The sequence below is a fragment of the Bos javanicus genome, chromosome 5 (assembly GCF_032452875.1).
Source record: "Bos javanicus breed banteng chromosome 5, ARS-OSU_banteng_1.0, whole genome shotgun sequence".
Classification (NCBI taxonomy): domain Eukaryota; kingdom Metazoa; phylum Chordata; class Mammalia; order Artiodactyla; family Bovidae; genus Bos; species Bos javanicus.
The window spans coordinates 107,927,849-107,953,245 of NC_083872.1; the positions used below are offsets into that span (position 1 = coordinate 107,927,849).

General features: G+C 50.2%; 1 protein-coding gene, 1 long non-coding RNA gene and 1 other non-coding gene across 5 annotated transcripts in view; 1 reads left to right on the forward strand and 2 right to left on the reverse strand.

Moving 5' to 3' along the window:
- LOC133248323 (uncharacterized) overlaps positions 1–7,334 on the forward strand; it is a 37,061-nt gene extending 29,727 nt beyond the window's left edge. For both annotated transcript variants that reach the window (XR_009736667.1, XR_009736668.1), the window contains exon 3: positions 7,037–7,334. This is a non-coding gene — a long non-coding RNA (uncharacterized LOC133248323). The remainder of the gene's footprint in view (positions 1–7,036) is intronic.
- NINJ2 (ninjurin 2) overlaps positions 1–25,397 on the reverse strand; it is a 72,457-nt gene that overhangs the window by 40,953 nt on the left and 6,107 nt on the right. The gene's annotated exons all lie outside the window — the stretch shown is intronic.
- On the reverse strand, positions 5,086–5,158 carry TRNAE-CUC (transfer RNA glutamic acid (anticodon CUC)). The gene has a single exon. It is a non-coding gene; the product is annotated as a tRNA-Glu (tRNA).

Sequence of the window (25,397 nt, forward strand, 5' to 3'; positions counted from 1 at the left end):
ACAGCCGAGGGCCGTCTCAGCCCAGCTGCAGTGCCAGAGCATGGGCTCAGGGGAGACAGGGCTGTTGGCTCAGCAGCTGAACTGCCTCTTACCCCAGACGTCCCATCTTGGTCTGCAGAGGAAAAGCGGCTCTTGGCCTCCCAGGGGAGCAGAAGGCAAACACACTCGGTTCACAAGAGCCCCTGAGAAGTGATGAGAACCTAGTTGACCACACCTCCCTGGGCTCTGCCTGACCCGCCGTCGCTGCCTGGACTCCTGAGCCACCCAACCCGGTGCAGAAAAGCAGGTCTCATGCCCTCCAGGCAGAGCCAGGGGCCCACAGACAAGAGGTCCTCAAAAAGGTCAGGTTTCTTTCTGACAAAAACAAACGCCAGCAGGCTCTTGAGCCCTGTGGGGACGGGACGGGGAATGGGATCCTGTAGTGTCTTTGGAGGGAGGGGAAGCCGGAACGGCATTTCTCTCTGGAGTGGGGACATTTGTTCCCAGGATCGTTGGATTTAATTCAGCAACTCCTTGTTTGCAGGCCACGATGTGTCCAGCTTCAAGCTGGGCGCCACGGGTGAGGGAGACAGAATATGTCTAAGACTTGGCGCCCGCTTCCGAGGAGCTCACTGGGGTTTAAGACTCTCACGTGGGAGTCAGGAGAGACACAAGGCAGGCAAAGAGAAAATGCTTTGGAAGGAATGAAAAACCAGTGTGGTACCACGTGGTTCTGAAAGTCGCCATGGAAAGAGGCTTTTTTCAAAAAGAAAAAAGAAAGAGGCAGGGGAGGGACTTTTTTATTTATTTAAAATATTCATTTAGCTGCACTGGCGTGGGTATCTTTAGTTGTGGCCTATGGGATCTAGTTCCCCAACCAGCGATGGACCCCGGCCCCCTGCGCTGGAGTGCTGAGCCTTAGCCGCTGGACCCCCAGGAAAGTCCAGGACGGGTCTTACCCGAGCCCGTCCATTTCAGGTAGTGAGTGAGTGAGGGAAGGGGCCTCTTAGGACAGAGAGAAGCCTGGGTTCTCAACCACAGTTTCCTCATCTGTTACATGAAGAGCTGAAATTAGACCAATGAGTCCTGCTTTGTGAGAGGGGAGGGTCCTCGGTTACCATACAGTGTCCTTAAAACCCGATGCCCGCTAAGCATTGTCTCCAGAACAAATAGATCACCTCACACAGAGCTGCTGTGCTATTTTCCAAGCACACAGAGATGCTGCTGTAATTTTAAGATGTATTAAAAGGATTATTGAATGGCCTGTAGCTTTCTCTCAGCACGCAGCTGACACTCAAAGACATTAAAAGTACAATTACAACTACCTGGAGGAATCCAAAAGAGTGTTTTTAAAAAAATATTTATTTCTTTGGCTGCACCAGGTCTTAGTTTGGCATGTAGGCTCTTTAGTTGTGGCAGGTGGGATCTAGTTCTCTTGACCAGGGATTGAACCCGGCACCCCTGCGTTGGGAGCTGAGTCTTAGCCACTAGACCCCCAGGAAAGTCCCCAGAAGAGTTTCTGAAGTGTTCAAGAGGTACAGGCTGGAAGAGTTTGGCTCCTGCAGGATGAGATGAAGGGTGTGCGCAGCCTCTCCTGGACTGGTTCCTAGTCCAGCCTGACAACCGAGCCCCTCCCCTCCTGGCCTCGGTCTCCCTGTACAGGGAACAGAGACTGGACCAGGTGGTGTGTGGCAGTGAGGACAGGACGGAAGGAGGGGGACAGGCGAGGGGAGGAGGACAGTTTCTGCAAGAAAACCCGGGAAGCCTCAGGATGCTGCGCATGCGACGGTCTTTTTAAAAAGGCGACCTGTCACTTCCCCACATTTGTCATTGTTTCCCATTGCACATGTCCGCAGCACGTGGGAAGTAGGAGGGGTTGGAATGTCCTATGAATTCCCCTGACGCCCGGTTTCCCACCTTTATCCTCTAGAAAAATGCCTTGTGTTGTTTTGTTTAACTTTTCAGGAGGTCACAGGCCCATTAAGAATCTGATAAAGGTTACAGACCCTTGTTCCAGAGAGTATGCAGCCGCACCTAGCTGTGCAGGGTTGATTCTCAGCATCTCAGGGGGAGCCCCCGTGGGCACCCCATCCCCCGCCACCCCACCCCGGGGTGAGGAGGTCCTGCTCTCACACGGGTTGCTTTCAATACGCTTGCATTTACCTTCTCGTTTTCCACAGATCCAAGCCCTAAAGTCCCAGAGGACTTTTATTTTATTTATTTATTTTAAAAATGTACTTGTTTATTTGTCTGGGCCTGGATTAGTTGAGGCGTGAGGGATCTCTACTTGCAGCCTGTGGCATCTTCCTTGTAGTACATGACCTCTCTTAGTTGGGGCATGAATGCTCTTGGTTGTGGCATACAGGATCTAGTTCCCTGACCAGGGATCAAACCTGGGTGCCCCTGCTTTGGAAGCACACAGTCTTAGCCACTGGACCACCAGAGACGTCACTCAGAGGATATTAATAGGACCTCGAAATGCCCCCTTTCCCAAACTGGTTATTATAGGCTCCTTAGGTTTGGGAGAATCATCAAACCCGTGCTCCAAGATGGAGTATCGCATGTGCTGGCCTCCCCTGGAGCCGGGCTCTCTGGGCAGCTGGTGGGAGGTGAATGGAGCCAAGACAGAGGCTTGGGAACAGAATCCACCCCAGAGCCAGGAACCCCCCGACAGTGCTGTTTTTATACATGTCTATGCTTGAAACTATGGACCTGCAGCGCTGTGATCCCTGGAATAGTAAGAACGTCTTTTCTCCAGGAAGGACCCCAGATCCCATGCCCCTTCCCACCTCCACTCCGCAGGACAGCTCCCCTTTTGCCTTCAGATCCAGGTGAAGACACTTGTTCTGCTGAGACAGCCCGCTCAGTGCTTCAAGACCCTGAATAAATGAGCCAAAATCAGGGAGGGGCTTTTTCCATCCACACAAGACATTGCTCTGAATCTGAAGGTCCAGTGGTCGCTTATGAACCTGGGCCCATGCTCAGTTGGCCCAGGAGCACCCATTGTCAGACTTAGTTTCCATCCATCATGCTCTCTGGGTTGAGGGAGGGGCAGGAGGCCTGGAGGGGCTTGGAGGAAACCAGCCGGTCCACCAGGGAGGATCTGGGCTGCTGGGCTTGGTGAGGGTGCACGATTCACACTGCACGGGGGAGGGACATTCCCCAAATGCCAGGATGTCGGACAACATTGCAAAGAATGAACTTCATTTCTATTGCGGCCCTTCCTCTCCCCCCACCCTGAACTCTGGTCCCATCCTTTTCCTCTGCAGTGAGCTGTGCAAATGACGCATTGTTCTCCACAGTCTCACCCTGCTGGGCCTTCTAGGACCCTAATGGCATCATTGCCTAAACATCTTTACAGGTTGTGTAAAGCAAGGAGCACCTCGAGGGCAGATTGGCAGGGGGATCCACATACAAATTGCACCCCCTGGATTATTTTATTCTTTGATTTAGACAATTTAATTTATCCAATAAATACTTATGGAGTGCTAATCAGGTCAGGATGCTAGGATACGAGGAACGCAGAGCTATACTAGGACGTGGGCAAATATAAGAACGAACGAGATTTGGGTTCTGCTTTCAGAGAACCAGCTGTCTGCTGGAGGAAATAAGATGCTTAAATAAATACAGGTTGTTGTTGTTCAGTCACTAAGTCATGTCCAACTCTTTGTGACCCCCATGGACTACAGCACACCAGGCTCCTCTGTCCTTCACTTTCTCCTAGAGTTTGCTCAGATTCATGCCCATTAAGTTGGTGATGCTGTCTAACCATCTCATCCTCTGCCACTCACTTCTCCTTTTGCCTTCAATATTTTCCAACATCGGGTTCTTTTCCAGTAAGTCAGCTCTTCACATCAGGTGGCCAAAGTATTGGTGCTTCAGCTTCAGTATCAGTCCTTCCAATGAATATTCAGGGTTGATTTCCTTTAGGATTGACTGGAGGAGGAAATGACAAACCACTCCGGTATTCTTGCCACAAGAATCTTGGCGCTTACATAGCTTCTTATACCAAGTAGTCAATCAATGAATATGAAAGAAATAGATAACCTGATAGTGAATAGCTAGAGTATGAGCCAGATTTTCATTTAACATCAGAGAACCTGTCCCCTTGAATAAGGATGGGTATTTTCTTGCCTGAAGTGCTCTCTGTTCTCAGACGTACAATCCCTCTATAACTTGGCAGCTCTGGTGAGACACCCTGAGGATACTGGAGGCTGGAGACCTGGGGTGGCTGAGTCTGTTCTCAAGACAGGACGTTGTTCCCAGTGTTAGGGTTTCTTTGGGCCTGGTGAGCATTAACCTGATGTCACTACGGCTTCCGGGCCTGTTCCCAGCGGGCCTTCGTCACACAAAGTCCTAAGGCCGAGCTGGATGCTTCCGTGGTCTGGTCCGGGGGAGAGAACCAGGTGTGCAAGAAGGCAGTATGAACTAAGGGTCAGTACAGAGCGTGTCTGGGCCCTGGCCTCCTGGACTCCTTTCCTAGTTCCGTCACCCCAGGACTAGGAACCTGTGGACAAGCCCTTCTCCGCTGCAGGCTCGGCCTGTTGGCCACAGCTTCCTAGACACTGAGTGCTCATGACATGTACAGGCTTCCTGCTCACAGCAGCCAAGGTACACCGAGGGCTACAGGGCTGCATGGAGGGATGAGGCAAGGCGCCTGCCTCCGCCGGTTTCACTCTTATTGAACAGAGAAGGTGAAACCCAAGAAAATCATGGCACAGCAGTTATGAGCGTAACAGAGTCCGGCTGCCTGGTTCACGTATGGCTGTCTCATGAGCTGACACTGGGCAATCACCTAACAGTCTTACAGATCAGGAGACTCAGGTACTCAGCATCTTAGCTTCCTGATCTGTAAGACAATCACACTTAACCATATACGAGGGCTACTGCAGATCAACTAGGCCATGTGAAGTCCTTAGTACAGGGCCAGCACACATGAGAATCCCTCAATTGTTTGTTATTATTATTACCAAGTTAAATAATAATATCAGACCTGAAAACACAGGGCATGAGGAAGTTTTCCAGGCCATCCCTTTAGAGTATAAGTTTTTTTGTTTGTTTGATATGTTTTTGTTTTGGCTACACTGCATGGCCTGTGGATCTCAGCTCCCCAACCAGGGATTGAACCTGGGCCCTCGGCAGTGAGAGGGCAGAGTCCTAACCACTGGACCACCAGGGAATTCCTCAGTGTCTAATTTTCCTGATAGAAGATGGCCCTGTCCTTTCCTTTTAGAGATTGCCCCAACACATACCCAGGGCCTGGCTGTCAAATAGGGGCTCGAAAATTGGGGGAAATGTAATGAAGCCTATTTCTAATTTTCAAACGAATGGCACAGGTAATAGGGAATTTAGGGCTATGAGACTGGTGGTGTGAGCTGGGCAGGCAGGGAGGGCTTCCTGGAGGAGGTGAGATTGACATGGACTTGACAGATGTGGGTAGGATTTGGATGGACAACACAAAGCAAGGAAGACTCCACTTATAAAAGCCCAGAGGAGAAAGGGGATTCTGGAGAGGTGGGGCAGACTTGGGGGACACGGCTGTGGCCCTCTACACACACACACACGGGGTGGCAGTGGTGAGTCCAGAGCCTGGGCTCTGACTGTGGGTCTAGGCCCAGAGGTGGAGCCAGAATCTGTGGGGCAGATTTCTGGCCCAGCAACAGGAGCCCATCAGCTGCCCAAGAGACCCTGGCCAGAGCCCTGGTCAGTCGGCAAGGCCAAGTTCTGTCTGTCTGGCTCCTCTTTCACACCAGACAGCTGGCTGCTTGGCGTGAGAAGCAGCTGTCACCAGGGCAGGGGTGCAGACCCCACATCATAGCCATGCGTGACCTGTCCACAATTCGCTCTGACCCCGGGCTAAGCTGGTGTCCTGTTCAGGGTGGAGAAGTGACCTCGGGCCCAAGCCTCTGACTGGCCTCTGTGTCACAGCCCTTTCCCCAGGGGGCAGGTGGGGAGCGGGTTTTCCCTTTCTGCATGTGCTCTGAGCATCTCTCTGAGGGGTCTGTTTACTGACCCCTCAGAGGTTTACTGAGGTTTACTGTTTACTGAGGGGTCAGTTTACTGACGAGGAAAGAGAACACATCATCACGGTGACGTTCATGTGCTGCAGACCAGGCCTGTCCTATACACTGTCGTCATCGCAATGTCCCTATGAGGCCAGTGCTGCTGGGGAGGAGTTCACACAGCTAGGAAGCAGGTCACACAGCTGGTAAGGAAGTCACACAACTAGTGAGCAGGTACACAACTGGTAAACAGGTCACACAGCTAGTAAGCAGGTCACACAAGTAGCAAGATAGGGTTTGAGCCCAGGCCGTCCGGCTCTGCTGGCCACTGTGCCACCCGGATGAAGGCAGCACAGGTCTGCACAGGGAGCAGCAGCCCGTCTCCCTGGTCCATCCACAAACAAGCTGAGACCCACTGACCGTCCAGGTGATGGAAACGAGACCCCAGTCCCTGGCGCCCTGCGGGCCCCTCGATCACCGCTCAGGGAAACTGAACCAGACCAAATCCTCCCAGGCCCCTTCCTGGAGATGGAGCACCTGCCTGTGAGGCTTTAACACCTGAAAGGAGAGTTTTGGAAGGAAAGTGACTCTCCAGTCATAATTATAACCAGACTGGCCCGCTGCCCTCCACAAGCAGGAAAGCTGGTTCTGAACACAGTGGGGCGCTGACCCTCCCCTTTGTAGGTGCCCTCACTTGGGGTGGGGGGCGGCTGTGTGCCTGGGCCTCGGGCCCTCTCGCCTGAGACCCCAGCTCAGCCTCTCCCCTCCTGGGCAGGCGGCTGCCGAGCCACCCACCCCCATGAGGGTGGGAGGAGGGGGTCGACCTCATGCCTTAGGCTCTGGACGGGTAAGAGCTGCTGCTTAAGTAGGTGCCCAGATCCAGGGTGCATCTGAAAACAGAGATGCCTTCAACCGTTGAGCGAGGAAGGAGTTAAGCCTGGGATCTGGAGGAGGAGGGGAGGCAAATGTGGGTCTGGTGGGGAGGAACCATAGCTCCTGTCCCAGGCTTGGGGCCCCGGGCTTTCAGCTCCGTTCCTGTTTTTTTTTTTTTTCAGCTCTGTTTCTATTTCTAACCCAGCGCCAGGCCCTTGAGCACCGCTTGCTGTACTCAGCCTAGCAATTTGGCGACGGCCACAGGTATCTATATAACAGAACAGGATGCTCTCAGGACAGAAGTTCTGGAAGAAACCCCAAACGGAAGGCCGGCCCCCACGCCCCCGCTGGGCAGTCTCTAATGACCCCCGGGGAATGTTCTGGACATGCGTGGGCATCTGCAAATTTACTCACCTGACAGTCGCCTCTGCCTCCTGACCCCCGGAGCAGAAGTGGGAAATATAGACTCCTCATGTTGTGTGTGATGCTTTTTAATCATTCTGATTCCATCTTCAGTTAAGGGGGAAAGGTGGTGAAAAAAATAACACCAAAGCACAAAGGTTTCTAGGACATTTTGACTGAAACTCCTGGAAGGCTGGAATTCAGTATGAATAGGGTAGAACCCCAGATTTCTGCAATACTCCTTAGGGGACTGAGCTTACTCTATGCCCTTTAAAATTAGAGGAGATTTTTCACCACTTCAGAATTATAGCAGAAAGGCTTGCAGATTTGAAGATAACATAACTGCATTGTGAAGAAGCCCAAAATATTTGGTAAGGATGCTCAAGTTAGGGGAGTTCAGCTGAAATAGCAATTTGTGGGTGAAATATTAGCCAGGAAATTGGCTGCAGAATCACCCGCTGATTGAAGGAAGATTGAGGGTGGATGAAGTTTGTACCAGGCTCAGGACATGGAAAAGGATTCAGTAAAGCTAGGAGTTGAGTGTGCTCAGGGTTTAAAGTCCTAACCAGCCCCACGGTGTCTGAGGCATGACCAGTAAGTAGAGTCAGAGATTCCATTCAGCAGAAGCAGACAGGAAAACAAATCTCTTTTCTTTGTTTGTCCTGGTTGAAAACCAAACACGGTAGCCATGTAAAGAGATGCCAGAGCCGGGAGTGTCCAGGCAGGGAGGGGAGGGTAAAAACGCAGCCAGCCTCTGACCACGGGGGATGCCAGCCTAATGGCCCTCCCCATGCCATCATCCGGCTCTGCGCTCTGGAATGGTCACCAGTGTCCCTGTATCTCCCTGATTCTAGCCCACAGGACACTTCCTGCTTAGCCTATCTTCCTGTGATCCCCCAGAATGTCATCTGGCAAGACTCAGCCTCCCTGTCTGGGACTGAGCGGCTTGAACCCCTAGAGTGTGTACCAGGTAGTTCTCAGCTGTTGTGGGAAAGCATTGGATGAAGAGGAAGCTCCAGGTCCCGTTGAGGCTCAGCGTCTCGGGAAGGGAGCTGGGAGGAGGTGGGGGGAGGGACAAGTGGGGAGAAGGTTCTCAAGGTCAGCTGTAGGGTCCCCCAGTTTTCACCTTCTCGACACAGACAAGTTTCAGCTGACCCACTAATAGCTTTAGAAAACTTGACCTTTTATAGAAACGAAGAAACTTTGTTGTTTCTTCCTTGCTTCAGTCTGTAAAATTACAGCCCTGCCCGTAGCTTGGAAGTGCTGGGAGCACGGCACCGCGATGAGGCGATCTGGGAGGGTGCCAGCAGAACTGACGGTGGAAATTTTATGCCATTAACACAAAAGACTAGTGGGCTGGGTTGAATGTGGGCAAGGCGTCATAGGATCTTAGGTCCAGCGCGTTTCCTAACAGCAGATTTCAATAAGCGGGACTGTGTATACACCTCAGCCTGGAGTCGGACTTGGGGCAGAGATGGACTGCGTTTCTTTCCAAAGAAGCCTTATGAGAAATAAATCAGTTCCTCTTCTCCAGTAATCTCCTCCACATCCCCTTCTGGACCAACCTACCTATAAGGGGCCCCACACTCCTATTCAAAAAATTAGTCACACCTTTTAAGAACTTTTAAGGGTGACCTGCTGTCTACATAAATCAAGTGCACATTCCTTTGTCTGGTTATTTAAAGTCCTACATGACTTAGCGTACCGCACCCCCTAGCCACCCACTCGAGTTCTCTCCTACACACCTGCCCATCTAGTCCAGCTGCCCTTCTCACGTCTCCAGAGGGCTCACTCCTTCCTGCCTTTGCAATACCCAGTATCCTTCACTTTCAACTTCGAATCTTTTTTTTTCAAATAACTTTTTATTTGTATACGGCTTTAAAGGCTACTTTCCATTTACACTGATTACAAAGTGTTGGCTATATTCCCCACGTTGTACAATACACCCTCGAACCTCCTGCACACCCAGTCGCTTGTGCCGACCACTCCCCCAGCCTATGTTGTCCCTCCTCCACGCTGGTAACCATTAGGTTTTTCTCTGTATCTGTGAGTCTGCTTCTTTGGTTATACTGACCACTTTTCAACTCCCAATTTTTTTTAATTTTACTTATTCATTTATTTCTGGCTGTGCTAGGTCTTTGTTGCTGTGAGGGCTCTTCTCCAGTTGCGGGGAGTCGGGGCTGGTCTCTAGCTGCAGTGCATGGACTTCCCACTGCCGTGGCTTCTCTTGTTGAGGAGCTCGGGCTCCAGGGCACATGGGCTTCAGGACTTGCAGCTCCTGGGCTCTAGAGCACAGGCTCAATAGTTGTGACACACAGGCTTTGTTGCTTCGTGGCATCCTCCCAACCCAGGGACTGAACCCATGTCTCCTGCATTGGCAGGCACATTCTTTACCACTGAGCCACCAGGGAAGCCCTTTACCCTGAATCTTAATTTACTTTTCCCCTCTACCAATCCCCTGAAGACCCCACCTTTGGAGATTTTCCCAACTATTTCCATTTTAATCTCTCCCATCTCCAAGTACTCTTCAAGACACACACACACACACACACACACACACACACACAGTGCGTCTCCAACTGCACTGTATGCTACCGCGAGTATGGGTTTAATGTTACAGCGCTCCACACAGAGTAAATAACTGCTGGTTCGTTGTCATCCTCCTACTTCTGTGAGTTAAAGGCTAAACACACATACAACACCAGTCTTGTCCCCGTTGTGTGGAATTTCAAAACAACATAACTCGAAGCATATTTGGGTCCTCTAAGTTTGGTAACAGGGAAAAAAAATGTAGAGAATGTTTGTGCCCAAGATAGTAAGTGGATGGATTCAGATAGAATAAACAGCTTGCTCAACACTGACAATTTGGATGCTTATCGGAAAATTGGGCACCTTGAGAATGTTGTACTCATGCTGGCATTCAAATCCAGGGCCCCCTAACATTAAATTCCTTTGAGGTTAAGACTGTTCCTCCTCATTCTCCTCTTTGAGGGAGTGGATACAAGTATTAGAAGGAGATTGGAAGAAACTATATATGTCTTAAAATGGAACAGAGCAAGCATATAGACCAATGGAGTAGAGAGTCAGAAATAATTTATTTTTGACAAAGGTGCTGAGACCATTCAATGGGGAGAGGGCAGTATTTTCAGCAAACTGGAAAAAGTGGATATGCTTATATGTAAAAGAATGAAACTGGACACTTTCCTTATACCACACACAAAAATTAACTCTGAATGGATCAAAGACCTAAACTTAAGAGCTAAAACTATAGAACTCTTAGAAGAAAACACAGAAGGAAATCTTTGTGACATTGGATGTGGCAATACTTTCCAAGATATGATACCAAAAACACAAACAAATAGGTAATAAAGAAAATAGATAATTTCAACTCCATCAAAATTAAGAACTTTTATGCACTAAAGGACAAACAAAAACAAACAACCTGATTCAAAACTGGACAAATGACTTGAATAGGCATTTCTCCAAAAAAGATACACAAATGGCCAATAAGCACATAAAAAGACATTCAAAATTATTAGGCATTAGGGAACTGCAGATCAAAATGGCAAAAAGATACCACCTCTTACCCAGTAGGATGACTATTATAAAAAATAAATACAAAAGAGCAAGGATGTGGCTGCTGCTGCTGCTGCTAAGTCGCTTCAGTCATGTCTGACTCTGTGTGACCCCATAGACGGAAGCCCGCCAGGCTCCCCTGTCCCTGGGATTCTCCAGGCAAGAGTACTGGAGTGGGTTGCCATTGCCTTCTCCGGCAAGGATGTGGAGAAATCATGAAATCTCAAGCCTCAGGAGAATCACAAGCTGGTGAGAATATAAAATGATGCAGTTGCTGTGGGTAACAGTCAGGCAGTCCCTCCAGAAGAGAAACAGAGCCACATACAATCCAGCAATTCCTCTCCCAGGTGGAATTTCAATCCTAACCCCAAAGGATTCAAAGCAGGGACTCAACAGATACTTGTGTCCCAGTGATCATAGCCACAGTGTTCATAACAGCCAGAAGTTGGAAGCTACCCAAGGTGTCTGTCAACAGATGAATGGACAAACAAAACGTGGTCCAGACATACAATGGAATATTACTCAGCCTTAAAAAGGAAGGGAATTCTGACTCATGCTGCAACATTGAAAACATTATGCTAAGTGAAATGTCAGTCACAAAAGGACAAATATTGTATGATTCTACTTATGTGAGGGACCCTAGGAAAGGTAAAGTCACAGAGACAGAAAGTAGAATGACAGTTGCCAGGAGCTGGGAGTTAGTGTTGAATGGGTATGGAATTTCTGTTTGAGATGATGAAAGCATTCTGGAAACACAGTGGTGATGGCTGTGCCCTGTTATGAATGTATTTAATGCCACTGAATTGACACATCAGCATGGTTAAAATGGTAAATTTTGTGGTACAGATGTTTAAACCACCACTATTTTAAGAAAAAGAATATAAATTCTATCATGAGGAAACCATCAGACAAATCCAAACCATGGGTCATTCACCAGAGTGACTGACCTATACTCTTCAAAAATGTCAAGATGATGAAAGGGAAACAAAAGGGAATTGGGTCCTGTTACAGATGGGAGGAGTTGTAAGAGACAGGACACCCAAATGCAATGACTAATCCTTCATTATATATATATATATATATATATATTTTTTTTTTTTTATATGTGGCTGCGCCTGATCTTTGTTGCAGCATGTGGGATCTATTAATAAGTTACCTGACCAGGGATCCAACCTAGGCCAGCTACATTGGGAGCCCAGAGTTGGAGCCACTGGACTACCAGGGAAGTCCTTCCTTGATTACATTTTAATTTACAAATAGAGGTCATTGTGTGGACAATTAGGAAAGATGAATATGAGCTTTATATCAATGTTGAATTTCTTTAGAAGGAACGTGACACCGGGGCTGTGTAGGAGAATATTTATGAAAGCTGATCTACATCAAGTGTTTAGGGATGGTATCTGCAGCTTACTTCCAACTGAGGGAGGAAATGTATATCTACGGAAGGAGATAAAGTACTTATGACAGCGTTGATGAATGTAGGTGAAGAGTTTAATGATATTATTGTACAAGTCTTTCCACTTTCCTGTACTGGAAAATTAAAAGTTAGAGGAAAAAGTGGGACAGTCATTCAGATGAGGGGGAAACGCTGACTCTCTGTGACCCCGAGAACAGAATGTGGATCTGTTTGCCACATCGGGCCATCCTGTCTTACTGACCTCACTCCCTGGAGGAACTGCCGTGGACTCTTTCTTTTTAATATTCATCTATTTATTTGGCTGTGCCACATCTTCGTTGTAGCATGCAGATCTGGTTCCCTGCCCAGGGATCAAACCCCAGCCTCCTGCATTAGGAGCTCGGAGTCTTAGCCACAGGACCACCAGGGAAGTCCCAGGACGTGGATTCTTTAGGAAGTGAGAATAGAGCTCGCGTCAAAAGCGACTGGCTAGAGGCCCTCCACTCCACCAGGGTGGCTTCTCTGCTCCCCTCAGCAGTCTGTCCACGCCACCCACTTTGATCGCTTGTGGATCTACTGTGTTGTGCTTCTCTGCACATTGAAGTTTTAAGCCCTTATGGCATGACCACCTCTCTCTTTTCCTATAACCCTCCCTCCCCCAACACCCCAAACCCCAGGCTCTGTACAGACCTAAATCCATAGTAAGTGCCTAATAAATATTTCTCTGTTCATAGACTATTGACTTTGTCAACACAGAGGCATGTGTGGAAGCGTAAGTGGTCAAGGCTGAGGTTAAAAGATTTACCGCCACTAAGGTATTAAAAGGCCGCTGGGTAGGGCCTTGCAGAAGGAATGTCAAGTGTAGGCTTTAACACCCCCTAATTCTCTGAGGCAGCCAAGTGTGACTGATTTAGGTAGTGACTTGAGCTCGGGGGTGGGGTAAAAGAAATACAACCTTGGCAAAAGCTTCCGAGTACCTACACACAGAATATCCCCAGCCCGGCCTATGGGGCAGCTATTCTCACGACCCTGGAAGCAAGGCCAGACGGAGGACAGAGGGCCTCTCGTTCTGGCTCCTGGAACAGACTTGCTGTGCCTGGAGGGGTCTGCACCCCCTGGGATTCAAGCAGAGCAGCACGGGCCCCCAGCAGAAGGTGGAGGGGAGGACAGCCCCCGGAAGCACATCGGCAGCAAAGGGCTGCCCACGCCTGCGAGCTGCAGGAGCCACCAGGCCTGCTGCATTCCACCTCCAGCTGGGACACCAGTGCTGCTGTGTTGCAGCTTGTAAGGGAGTGCAGGCGTGTCCTTCCTGCCCTGAGTAATCTTTCAGTGAGGCTGGAAGAACTAATGGGTAAATTTCCTCTCTGTCCCTCCCAGCCAAGGCTTCCAGGAGGCAGGCCCTCAGCTGCATCATTACAATCTATTGTAATTCCTATTAAATCACTAGCATGGACACTTAAATTTTAAATTCAGTTGAATATTTTATCACATGCCTTCTTGTATTGGTCTCTGATTATTTCACCAAAGTCCTGGGTACCCCCAAAAATCACAAGCTTCTTGGGGAACATGCTCTGTGTGACTTTGCCACCTATGCTTCCTCTCACATCCCGTATGGACACAGTAAATATTAGGTGCCCAATAAATATATGAGAATGGATAAATAATCTATTGTATATGCATACTGTGTAATACTGTGCAGCACTTAAAAAGAATGAGATTAAAAAAAAATGAGATAGTCCTACACATTCTGATATGGAAAGATTTCCAATTCATATTATTATGTCAGAAGTAAAAAGAAAAGCAATCAGGCATTGTATGAAACCCTTTATGGGGGCTCCCCTGGTGGTTGGTCCAGTGGTTGAGAATCTGCCTTGCAGTACAGGGGACATGGGTTCAATCCCTGGTCCGGGAGGATCCCACATGCTGAGGGGCAACTAAACCTCTGCATCACCATGACCAAGCCTAAGCACTTGCAACTGCTGAAGCCTGTGTGTTCTAGAGCCTGTGCTCTGCAACAGGAGAAGCCACCGTAGGTAAGGAGAAGCCCCTGCCCCACAACTAGAGTAGCCCCCCGCTTGCCACAACTAGAGAGAAGCCTTTGCACAACCACGAAGACCCAGTGCAGCCAAAAATAAAAATAAATTAAAAAGAAAAAAGAAACACTTTATATATTATAGAAAGGACTAACAGAAGAAACAAGGGCTGGTCCAAATATCTGTTTATTTCCTTTCTCACATACACCCCCAGTCACAGACATTGTTGTAACTAGTATAGAACGCAGTTATTTCCTGGATTTTCCTTTTCAAAATAAATGGTTGTTAAAGAAATGATATGTGTAAGGTCGTTAGTGGAGGACTTGTCACAATAATGGTCACACTCATAGAGCACTTACATGGGGCAGGCATTTCTTAGTGCTTCACCAGAATTCATTCATTTCACCCCCATAACAATCCTATAAGAAACTGAGGCACAGAGAGGTTAAATAGTTTGCCTTAGGTTAGACAGCACAGCAAGGAAATGGAAGACCCAGGATTCAAGTCCAAGCCATCCAGAGCCAGAGCCTGCTTTCTTGACCACTGTGCTGAACGTGTTAAAACGTGTGCCCCTTCCGCACCCTTTCCCTTCCTTCTCCTTCGTACGCTCAGTGATGGCACTCAGAACACTGTGTGACAATTAACTGCAAAGAAGAATCCTGTTTCCCACCCTAACCTGTGGCTTCATCTGTGGATTTGAAGGTGTGAGGTTCCTATAAGGGGTTCCTGGTACCTTCTGGAAATTGTTTGTGGGTGGTTACTGAGAGAGCATGACCATCTACCACAACTGTGTTTGTTGTTTAGTTGCTAAGTCGCGTCCGACTCTTTGTGACCCCATGGATCCCACCAGGCTCCTCTATCCATGGGATTTCCCAGGCAAGAATACTGGAGTGGGTGCTGTTTCCTTCTCCAGGGGATATTCCCGACCCAGGAAACAAACCCGTGTCTCTTACGTCTCCAACGTTGGCAGGCGGATTCATCACTAGTGCTATCTGGGAAGCATGATTGTGTTTTCGTGTGTGGTGTACACAGATTCTCTAGCAAGTGCCTCCTGAGGACGACTTTAGCCCCAGCAGTGGATTCTCAAGGGGCTTCCCTGGTGGCTCAAACAGTAAAGAATCTGCCTGCAATGAAGAGACCCAGGGTTCTATGAAGTAGAATCTTGGCTTAGCAGGCAAGGCTGATGATTATGGGCATAATGAACCCTACCCGATGGAAGGGGAGGGTAGACTGGACAACTTTTTGAGGAGGGTAGATAGGTAGGTGGATGGTTCTGGGCTCCTCCAAGCCCCAACACATGACAACCAACACCCCCTGCAAGTGAATCAGGGGGCTTTGCACCAGGCCCAGGCCCCCGGGAGACTGCATTTTGTGCTGTTTCACATTAAACTCACATGCCTCAAATTTGCCAGATCTATCATCACAACAACATGTAGCCCCAGCTCACACATGGAATGTTTGCTCTCTGGCAGCCAAATGCATTGGAACAGGCAGGGGTGATCTCATAAGGCAGGGAAGCTGAGCAGTCAGTCAGATGATTCACACATTATTGAGATGGAGGAGGTGAGCATCATTTAATGAAAATATCTGGGTGCTGCAGAATCAGGAGTCTCCAGATGTGTGGCAGCTTAGGAACCATCTTATCTAAAGTCCTTTTACAAACGTGGAAACTGAAGCTTTACAAAAGGGTAGGGATTAGCTTCCCACCTGAGAAAAGTTAAAAGTTTTTTGTTTTTTTTTTTAATACAATACTGGAGCCCCAGCACTATGGGCTCAGACCTCCCCCTCTCTGGCTCCAGGGCCTTCAACTACAGCCATCAATTCACCTCAGGTGCCTGATAACTTTTTTGTTCCTCCTTGTCTTTTAACGGTATTTTTACCTGTTGAATACCCTGTTCATATCATTTTACTTCCATGTAGAAGGAGAATCACCCCCCGCCCCACCCTCTCTGTAGCTCTGAAGTTGCTGATGCCCCCACCCATCCCTGCTGGATGGAGGGCTGGAGCTTGGACAAGAGATAAGAAGGGATATGCATAAGTTGTTTGCATCCCCTTTGTCTAGCTTCTCTCTTATGTATTTATGTTTACAAGGTGGAATTACTTGGCGATTTGCTTGTACTATTTTTAAATAGTAAAGACCAGCCATGGCCTTACAGATGTCCCATCAAAACACAAAAACCCTGTCTTCCAGGTGTACAATGTATCTGACTTTTAAAGCTGCCACTTTCTCACACTATTCTGCCCTACCCCTGGGAAGAGGTTTCTCCAGGGGAATGTGAGATGTGTCTACTACAAGGGGACAAGTAGGAGAGGACCTAGGACCCGGCTGTCTTTCTCAGGCACTCTGAGCACTGGAAGCAGATTGTGCCCAAGCCTCGCGTTCTCCTTCTCTGGGTTCCCGACCTTTATGCCTGATTTGCAGATGAGCTTCAGTGGCAGAGGCCTTAGACACATGCGGGGCCTTACCTTTCTCTGCTGGGTCAGGGGGCAGGAAGGGGCATGAGGATGCGGGGAGGAACGTGCCTTAAACCAGGATGCTCCTCACAGAAGCCAGGAAAGAATTCCAGATCACTCGTTTTGATTAGATCCCTGCGCTGAAGAAAACAGGCTCCAGGGGAAATCTTTTCCAACAATTCCTTAGAGCTAGTTTATTTCCTAGCCTGCCCACCCCACCCCACCCCTGCAAATGTCTCTGAAGACAGTGTGACTCAAGGGTAGAATCTGGCAGACCACAACCATTCTTCAGCAGGGTCCTGGCTTGGCCTTACCCAGAGGGAGAGCAGTGCAGGGGGAAAATGCACAGTGCTGCAGCCAGCCAGCCAAGGAGGTGAACCCCAGCTGAACCACTTCCGAGCTGTGACATTCAGCAAATTAAGTTCTCTGAACTGCATGTTTTCTCACCTGTAATAGGGGGAGGGGGAATGGGTAAGGATATCCGCACCGTTGCCCTAAAAAATCAGGCCAAAAAAAACCCAAAAAAAAGACGCAAACAAGACGCAAATGGTCTGTTTGACATAAAGCAAGTTCTCTGAAAGCGGCGTCTGTGGTCACTGGCGAGCTAAGGGAAGCGCAGGGAAACTCAGCAGGAAGCCCAGGCCGCGGGGCGGAGAAGGAACCGAAATAGCCCCGGCGGTTCCACGGTCAGCGCGTCCGCCCGCCCCAAGTGAAGGGGTCCTCTACCATCAGGCTGGAGCCGCCGAGTGGGGAGGGGGTGTTTTGCTCCAGAAAAGGGTGAGGATTGGCCTCGGCCTTCAGCAGGGGAAGGAAGCGATAAAGCCACGTAACAAAAGCTCAAGGCCAAACCCACCGCCCGCCCAGCGCCGCATCGCGGCTTCCTCCCGAAGCCGCACCAAGTCAGCTGACCTCGCGGTTGTGCTGCTGGGCCCGCAGAGTGGTCCTGCGGGCTCCTCTCAGCCAATCGGCGGCGGCCCGGCCCCTTGCAGCCAATCGGCGACGTCCCGGCCTCCTCTCAGCCAATCGGCGGCGGCCCTGCCTCCTCTCAGCCAATCGGCGGCGGCTCTACTCCTCTCAGCCAATCTGGCCCTGCGCGCTGGCCTCTCGTGGCGCGTGGGGCGGGAAAGGCCCTCTGTAGTGCACTGCTTGTAAAGCAAGTGGTATAACGAATATTCCTCTTTTCACGGGGCCTCTGCGAGCGTCCGCACGGGGCCGTGTCTGCTCTGGAGCCCTCAGAGCATCCGTCAGGGACTGTCAGGCACGGGAAACAGCGCCCATTCTCCTCTCTCCAGAACCAGCCAGTTACCCGAGACCCTCGCTGGCCCCCGCTGACCACCCCGCATCTTGCTTGCTGACTGGCTGTTGCAGCCTCTCAGCCCCGCAGTCTGGACTGGGGCAGGGGTGGGATGGTCTTTGCAAGTACACGTCGGAAGAAATGTACTTGCGAAGAAATTTACATCCAGCCCGCGCGGGCCCAGATGCTGCTACTCAAGAGCCGAACTCTGCTACTTAAGACAGACTTGCCTCTGTCTTGCTGTGTGGCCTGGGAGGGGACCTCCCACTTTATCCCTACAGGTATCCTGTAGGGGCGGATCATTGTTTTCATCCTGCAGTTGAGGAACCCCAGGTGCCCAGAACAACAGTTCTGCTTCTACTGAGGGTTGGTTTGCAAAGAAGCCAGAATTAATTATAAGTAACTGGGCTTCATACCGGCACACTACGTACAGGGTTCAGACTCAAGCCCTCAGGGCTCCCTTGTTTGCGTGGGGGAGGAAACTGCAAAGCCAGTGGATCTAGATCCACAATATGTCTTACCCGCTTCTGAGGTGGAGCAGTGGTAAAGAATCCACCTGCCAAGCGGGAGATGCGTCTTTGATTTCTGAGTTGGGAAGATCCCCTGGAGAAGGAAATGACAACGCACTCCAGTATTCTTGCTTGGGAAGTCCAATGGACAGAGGAATCTGACGGGCTACAGTCCATGGGGTTGGAAAAGAGCTGGACATGACTGAGCGCGTGTGCGTGTGCACGTACACACACACACACACACACACACACACACACACACACACACACACGATGGGGCTTTGCTCCTTGGAGCAAAGTTAAGAGTCTTTAAAGCCCCTCTCACACTGTGGGAGCAGTCAGTCCACTGTTTAAGTGCTGACCGCATTGCCACTTTGGGGGAGAATCCTGGGTTACTAGCTCATCTTTCAGCTCTTAGATTAAATAGAACTTTCCTTGCCTCTCCGCCCCAACCCCCACTGGCCCGCGCCTGGATCAGCTGCCTCCTCGAGCACCTTGGCAGCCCTTTTCACCCCGGCTGCTGCCCTGCTGCAGCTGCCTCTATCCTTGGGTCTCCTGCAGATGGAGGGAAGCTGCCTGAGAGCAGGAAGCACCTCTTGATGGCAGCCTTTGCGTTCACCTGGGATGAGCCAGGGAGGCCAGTGTTCCCCAGGAACTCCATTTGAGAACCACTGAACTAGAGTTTGGGAGTTAAAAATAAGTCAAACAGGGAAACTGGAGACAACCGTAAAAGCTTGACCTTTAGTAGTCATGATGATAGTGATCAACACAGTTGTCACTGAGTTTTTATCATGTAACAGGCATTGTGGTCAGTGCTTTAGCGCAGGGCTCCACAAACTGAAATGGCATTTGAATCTCAGGGGGATCTTGTTGAGATTTCTAACATGCTTCCAGGTGATGGTTCATGAATCTCATTTTATGTATGAACTTGTCCTCTTAAAAGCCCCACGAAGTGGTTGTCACTATAATTCCTGTTTTACACACAAGGAAACTGAGAGGTTAAGTATCTGTGAACTTGGGTCAAAATAAATAAACTACAGAGCAGTGTGGGAGGGGACAATGGTGTGAGCATTTACATTTATAGAAGGAAAAACAAAAGCAGAGGAAACAGTCTTTACAAAGGCCTGGTGGGGGGTGGCCCCAGCGCTGCACAGACGGCTCCTTCAGCCCTTAGGCACCATGTGCACAATACTAGCCTGCCAATGTAGGAGCCAAAGGAGATGAGGGTTCGATCTCTGGGTCAGGAAGATCCCCTCGAGAAGGGAATGGCAACCCACTCCAGCATTCTTGCCTGGAGAAGCCCATGGACAGAGGAGCCTGGCGGGTTACAGTCCTTGGAGTCACAGAGTCAGAGGTGACCGGCATGTACATGTAGTACTTATGCACTTTCCAAATACCCCAAATATCTGAGGCCTGAAAAAATGTATTAGCACCTGTGTATGAAAACTGAGTATTTAAATTGATTTTTCAAGGTTCAAATGATTAAAAAGCCTTTCAAAAAATTTTTTTACATGAAAGCATTTGTATTTAGTGAATGGAGCCTGGTGGGCTGCCATCTATGGGGTCACACAGAGTCAGACACGACTGAAGCGACTTAGCAGCAGCAGCAGCAGCAAAGATATATTTTGGGAGAAGGCGATGGCACCCCACTCTAGTACACTGGCCTGGACAATCCCATGGACAGAGGAGCCTGGTAGGCTGCAGTCCATGAGGTCACTAAGAATCGGACACGACTGAGCGACTTCACTTTCACTTTTCAGTTTCATGCATTGGAGAAGGCAATGGCACCCCACTCCAGTGTTCTTGCCTGGAGAATCCCAGGGACGGGGGAGCCTCATGGGCTGCCATCTATGGGGTCTCAAAGAGTCGGGGACACAACTGTAGCAGCATGGGTATATTTTGGTACATTTGATAAAAAACAGGATAGGGCTGCCTCCCCCTGGCCTAGGACCTACTGAGGATAGATTGGGCCCTGGCCGCACTGGGTCTGGATGAGATCCTGATGGCAGCCGGGAACCACGGCTAGAAGCAGGACAGTGTTCTCTGTGGCTGCAGTGAGAAGAAAGGGCTGGAGGGAGGCCAGGCTGGAGGCCCGGCGGCTTGAGAGCAGATAGCCGCTTACAGCCTCCAGAAGGCAAGAGGATAAAGCCACAGCATTATACAAGCCAATTAGTCTTTGATTCCTCCAGCCCCAATCTGACTCAGCATTCTAAATTTACTTAAGATTTGGGGACATGGGTTTTGCCAAACCCTTTCTCATTAAGGCCAGTGATATTCTGGTGGGGGTTGGGGTGGGATTTGAGAGCACATGTCTGGAGCAGTCAGGAACGTGAACCTCAGCTCTGCTCCTGGCTGTGTGACTTTGCATAAATGATTTAACTTCTTTGAGCCTCAGATTCCTTGCTGGGTCGCTGTTATCCTGAGGGTGCAGTTATTCTGAGACCTAGTCGAGTTTTCTTTAGGAAGGAACTGAGGGTGGGCTACATAATTTCTCTTTTCATCGTCGTCTGAAGTAGAAATTATTATCCCTGTTTTGCAGATAAGGAAACGGGCTCAGAGGTGAGATACCTCAGGTCAATGCTCTCGGGGCAGTGTGTTGGAGAACCTGCAGGAGCTGACTGTTCTGTGCGATTTCCCTTGAGTCTGTGCACTCCCTCGATTGCCCCGGCCACTCCTTCGGGCCCCATATCTCTTCCCCTTAGTCAGGCTGTGACTCGGGCCTGATGGCCAGCAGCCACAGATGAGCACTGTCCTTGGGAGCCACCAGCCTCCATCCTCCTTCTTACCAGCCTTGCCCAACCTCCCTACCACCTTACAGGTCTAGTATTCATTGCTCAGTCGTGTCCAACTCTTTTGTGACCCCATGCACTGTAGCCCTCCAGGCTCCTCTATCCACGGTGTTTCCCAGGTAAGAATACTGGAGTGGACTGCCATTCTCTTCTCCAGGGGATCTTCCCGACCCAGGGATCGAACCCACGTCTCCCACATTGCAGGCAGATTCGTTACCATCTGAGCCACCAGGGAAGCCCACTTACAGCGTCTGGATTTCCCTTATTAGAGAACTCGTCTTTTTGAGACTCAGACAGCCCTGCCCTGGACTGGGATGCTGTCCAGGGTCCCTCCCTATAAAGGGAGTAGATAAGTAGGTCACATTGGGGTGGCGGGGGAGGGTGCTGACTCCTTACAGGAGGAGGAAAAATACTGCAGGTCCCTCCTGTGGAGGATGGAAAAGGTGGCAACAGGGCTCCCCTCTGCCCTGTCTCTCCATCCCTCTGCCTCTCTTTTCCTCTGTCCCTCACAAGGATGGTCTCCTGTAGGCTGCTATTACTGTGAAATGCCTGTGGGGACAGCACAGGCAATCCTGGACTCCTGGGGTCTAGGGACACCAGAGGACACTGTATTAAACTGAAGCTTGTCCACCCTCTGCTCTCCTTCCCCACCCCACCCCTGCCTCCTCTTCAAGCTGCGTCCCCTAACTGTCAGATTCTGGGGAGGAGAAAGCTTAGCTTTCACAGAGTCCAAAGCTTCTGTTCCTTGAGCCCCATAGCCCCTGGAGGCCCATGGGACTGGGAGGGCACTGGCTGTCTGGCCAGTGATTGCCTGGAGCTGCTGCCAGAATCCGGTTCACAGAGACTGTTGTGGCAACAGAGCGATCATGGGTTTAGCAAGATCTCTGTTCCCCACTCCCAGCCCTCACCCTGTTGAAAACCGTTCACAGCAAGGGGTGTGGATGAGCATTCAATTGTGTGGATTTCTGTGAAAACCAGAGAGGCAGAGACAGGGCGTGACCCGAAGGTCCAGCGCTGCCAGCCCCGCCCTGCCCTGGCACCCCTAGGGACTGAGCCCTGTCTGAATCATAACACCGGGCGGCCACATTTCTAGGAAACTGCAGCTGAAGGAGAAAGTTCCCAGTTGTGTGAATGAGACTAGCTCGTTGTGTGCAGAGGAGGACTGAGAACCTGCGTCCGGGCAGTCTTCGGGTCCCTGGACTTGGTGCCCAGGCAAGCACGCAGAACAAAGACCGAAGCCTGACCCTGCACCTGGGGCGGGGAACTCCCCCGGTTCCTGGATGGGGGCTGTGGAAACAGGGAGTTCACCTCGGCCAGGCCCACGGGTTTTCCATTTTCCTGGCGTGGGGCCTGGCGAGCGCCCAGCTCTGAGGCTGGCTGTCCGGGACACTGCAGCCCTTCTGCAGAGACACTCCACGTTGCATGACCTCATCTGGCTGCCCTTCCTCCTCCTGTCCCCAAGACCCTGGGCTTTTTTTTCCCCACCCCAAGAGAAAGCATGAGCCCCCCGCTCAGGGCAGTGTGGAGTGCCCAGGGGGAAGTCCCCACTCTTGCCTGGAGTTGCCCTCCTGGTGTGAGAGGCAGGGCTGGGTGACAGAAGAGAGACATCCGTCTTCACAGTTTCCTCATCATGCTTAATCTTCCCAGGGTAGGGTGGGCCTGCCTGACACCTCTCTCCCGGGCTGCAGTACCCCAATGCGTCTCTCATCAGAATGGGTGTAAATCCCCCAGGTGAGTGGCAGGCAGGCAGCAGCAGTGACAGTGCAGTGGTGTCTGCCTCGAAACAAGAAGGTTAGACTCGGGGGCTGAGGCCTTTGTGCTCTCAGAAGGTTCAGAAGGAGACTGACAGCCCCCCTCCCTGGCATCCGCTCCAGCCTGGGCCCTGGGCTTGCCCCCATCCTTTCCGGACCCTGGGCGGGCTGCTCCCTGCAGGTCAGGTGTGAGTGCTTCCCCTAGGCTCATGGATCTAGGAGTACCTCGGGGAAAGGAGGCCAGCCTTGGAGCCTCTACGCCATCTCCCCACACGCCCCCCACCCCCCTGTGCCCCAACATCAATCAGCCATGTCTGTAAGCAGTGGCTCTGAAACTTCACGTCCATCAGAATCAGCAGGGAATGTACTAGGATACAGATTGCTGGGCCTCATGTCCAGGGCTTCTGATCTTGTAAATATGGAGATGTTCAGTCACTAAGTCTTGTCCCTACTCTTTGTGACCCTCTGGACTGCAGCACGCCAGGCTCCTCTGTCCTCCACTATCTCCCAGAGTTTGCTCAAACTCATGTCTGTTAAGTTGGTGATGCCATCGAACCATCTTGTCCTCTGTTGCCCTCTTCTCCTGCCTTCACTCTTTCACAACATCAGGATCTTTTCCAGTCAATTCTTCGCATCAGGTGGCCAAAGTTTTGGAGCTTCAGCTTCACCATCAGTCCTTCCAATGTATATTCAGGGTTGATTTCCTTTAGGATTGACTGGTTTGATCTCCTTGCAGTCCAAGGGACTCTCAAGAGTCTTCTCCAGCACCAGAGTTCGAAGGAGCTCACCCTTCTCTATGGTCCGGCTCTCACATCCATACATGACCACTGGAAAAACCATAGCTTTGACCAGACGGTCTGGAGTGGGGACTGAGAATTTGCATTTCTAACAAGCTTCCAAGTGACTGGAGGTGGCTGCCCCAGGACCACATCTGAAAACCACCAAGCCAGAGCAGCGCAGAAAGAAAACCTGGGTTTGAGCCCTGGCCCTGCCACCCTCCTGCCCTGATGCTGTGTTTGGCCTCCCTGAGCTTTAGCTTGTTCCCCATTAAAGGCGGAGTCATGGTCGATGGGTGGGTAGGAGGATTATTTGGTTGGTGTATTTGAAGGACCCTTTCACTGTGCCTGCAGATTGAGCATGTAGTTAGTCAGCAGACACCGTATTTACTGAAGTGTTGTCTGCTGTCCATCGGATACTTGGCTCAATGTGGTGGCTGACGTGGACAGATTGTGTGCATGAGGATTCTAAGGTCCAGCTGAATATCATGTGTCTCTGGACCTCAGTTTTTCCCTCTATAAACAAGGCCTTCATTCTGTTGGATCTGCTAGGTCTGCCCTATTTCAATGCAGGTAGCCATTTTAAACTCGGCTCTGGGAGGAAGTTAGATCTTTGGAGGCATGGCCACGTTTTTCATCCTGGCCGACCCCTCTCCAGGGCCTCCATCTGAAAGCCCAGGTGCTTCTGCAGAGCTCAGAACATCATCCGTCACCAGAGTCATTGGTTAGTGTACCCCAGAGGAGGGTGACATGGCCTTCAAGGTCCATCATGGTCTGGTTCCAGCCTACCTTTATAATCTTATTTCTCACTGTCTTTTCTCCATTCACCATGTAGTCTAGACAAACTGAGCTACTTGTCCTTCCTCAAAGATGCCCCATGATGTCCTGCCTTTGTTCACACTGTCCTCACAGCTAGAATGTTCTCTGCTGCTCAGTCCTGTTCATGCTTCCGAGTCCACCTAGTGACTGCCCCTCCAAGGATGCATCCCAGATCTTTCTGTCATCTGTCTGTCTGTCTAGCTATCACCTCTGTATCTCTCTATGTAATACAGTGATTTTTGCTTTCTTCTGTGGATGATAGCAGGATGTGTTGCTGGGGTCATCAGGCGTGAGATGTAACTCCATCAGGGTGCAGCCACCCCCACCCCCCCGTTTATGTCTGACAGTGTCCCTCTGAAGGAGCTCAGTGGCCTGCAGGCCTGTCCCTGGACCTCACATTTCTGAAGTCTGTTCTCAGCACATTCTCAGATGTGAAAAGCTAGAGTTGAGATATTAATACTACGTAAAAATTTTAAAAAGTGGGACAACCACTTCAAAGGAGAAACCAACTAACATGGATTAGTCAGCTGTTTATTTCCATGGTAGTCAGAGATGGGAAATAAATATGCATGTATGTATGTATCTGCTGTGGCTCATGTTCACAAATCTCATTTGCATGTAGGCACAGCTACTTCTCTTATTTTTCTTTTTTAACTTGCAGGGTTTTTTTCCTACTCTAAATATAATATATGGGTTAGAAGAAAATGTGTAAAGGAAATAAAAAGTAAAAATAAAAGCAAGAGA